At 61.8% G+C, this 2,225-nt stretch overlaps 1 pseudogene across 1 annotated transcript; it reads left to right on the forward strand.

Moving 5' to 3' along the window:
- The first annotated feature begins 905 nt into the window (after positions 1-905).
- LOC311188341 (olfactory receptor 11L1-like) lies at positions 906-1,837 on the forward strand (annotated as a pseudogene). The gene has a single exon. The product of its transcript is annotated as an olfactory receptor 11L1-like (transcript).
- Positions 1,838-2,225: the final 388 nt, after the last annotated feature.

The raw sequence follows: 2,225 nt of genomic DNA on the forward strand, positions 1-2,225 counted from the left end.
GCTTCATCCAGAACTAGGCTAGACCTTGAAAAAAAGGAGGGGTGACTTGTTGACTGGACACAAAATCCGATCACTAAGCTGGTGTCCACCTGGGTGAGAAGGTACCAGTGGAGATGCAGGCTGGCTCAGCCCTGGCCACACAGACACACACAGACACACTCAGATGCTCAAGTACCTGGAGGAGGTGTCCATAAACACTGAGGGCAGAACACAGTCTCCCGGGGCTGGGAGATGGGCCAGGTGTGACCTGTTTCCAGATGAGGGTCACCTGTGGGAGGAAAGGGCCCAGGCCCTTTCCAGGAAAACATAGCTATTAATTTTTTAAGGGTTTATTTATTTATGCATAAAGAACTGGGGTACAGGCCAAAGGTTGGGGGTGGGTGGGTGAGAGGATTTACCAGAGACCAGAGACAGAGTGGGGAGCAGAACAGGTGCATCTACTGAAACACGCTGCTGAGGGGAGCAGCGGGGAGACAGAAGAGGTCTGCCTCGCCCTGTGGGTCACTCCCTGGCCGGGGATTGAACTCATGCCTTAGTGGCTGGGGACAGCTTCACAGTGCTGAGACTTAACCCTCGCGCCACCAGGGAGGCCCGGCTATTAATTGTATTTCCTGTGTTTGGCTCAGTGAGCCCCTTCTTACCTGGGGTGTTGAACCTGAAACTTCTAGATCTCAGAGAGCCTGGTGAGTGGAGCTTGCTGAGGCCCTCCCCAACTCTTGCGCCCCTTTCGCCTAATGGGTTGAAACCACAGTGGTCTAAAAGCCAGGTGGAGCTGCGCACGTTCTTCCAGAAAGCTGTCGTGGAGACGGGAGTGCTCGAAGACAGTCTCTCATGGTCCAGATAGCACCGAGGATTTTCATGCCTTGTCCGCAGTGCTTTCCAAGGTCTTTTCCCCTCCGCAGGCGATGGAGCCCCCAAATGTGTCTGCTGTCACTGAGTTTCAGCTACTGGGGTTCCAGAACCTTCTCGAGTGGCAGTCCCTGCTGTTTGCCATCTTTCTGTTCATCTACCTACGTGCTGACGGTGGTGGGGAACGTCGTCATCATTGCCGTGGCGAGCCATGACTGGCGGCTGCACACGCCCATGTACACGTTCCTCAAGCACCTGTCCTTCGTGGAGGTCTGGGACACCTCCACCGTCGTGCCGCCGCTGCTCGCCGGCCTGCTGTCCCCGTGCCGTGCCATCTCCTTCCCCGCCTGCATGGCCCAGCTCTACTTCTTTGTGTTTTTCGGGGCCACCGAGTGCTTCCTCCTGGCCACGATGGCCTATGACCGCTACCTGGCCGTCTGCAGCCCCCTGAGCTACCCCCTCCTGATGCGCCCCAGACCTGCGCCAAGCTGGTGGCCGTCTCCTGGGTGACCAGGGTGGGCACGGGGTCCTGCCCTGCCTGATGATCTTCAGGCTGGACTTCTGTGGCCCCAACCGGATCAACCACTTCTTCTGCGACCTGCCCCTCCATGCGGCTCTCCTGCTCCCGCGTCTACCTCACCGAGATGGTCGTCTTCGCCCTGTCCATCGCCGCCTGCGCGTGTGCCTCCTCCCCACCCTCGTGTCCCACGTCTTCATCGTGGCCGCCATCGTAAGCATCCCCTCCGCCTCCGGCCCGCGAAGACCTTCTCCACGGCGGCTCCCACCTGGCAGTGGTCACCACCTACTCCGGGACCACGATCTCCATGTACGTGCGCCCCAAAGCCCACCTGTCCCCTGAAATCAACAAGATCATTTCCGTCTTCTACACCCTGGTCACCCCACTGCTGAACCCATCATCTACCATTTGAGGAACAAAGACTTCCAAGAGGCCACGAGGAAAGTTATGACGAGGAGGGGCCTCGTCTGAGGCCTCAGAGCGCAGGGCAGCTTCTCGCTCAGGTGTGGCCAGTGGGTGGGGCCAGGCGCAGCCCAGTGCGGTGGGGCCCTTGGCGGGCGCTGCCCCGGCTGCCACAGGTGGGGGCTGCTTCCCCGCCCCACCCCCCAGCCCGCCGGCCGCTCGCTGGGCCCCTGCCGGCCCTGCTGTCCTCGCTCTGCCCTCCGGGGTCCCGCCATGTGGCCGCGGGCTCCGCACGTCCCGTCCCCGTGCACGGCCGGCCCTAGCTCGTGGGGCCGCGGACAGAAGCCGCCCGGGGGCCCGCGCGGGGTGTCCCGGCGTCGCCCCGGCTCGCGGCAGGCGGCCCAGGGGCGCTTCCAAACGCCAGGCTGGTCTGCAGAGACTCAGATCCCGGGTGTGC

This window comes from Talpa europaea (assembly GCF_964194135.1).
Source record: "Talpa europaea genome assembly, chromosome: 2".
NCBI classification, from domain to species: domain Eukaryota; kingdom Metazoa; phylum Chordata; class Mammalia; order Eulipotyphla; family Talpidae; genus Talpa; species Talpa europaea.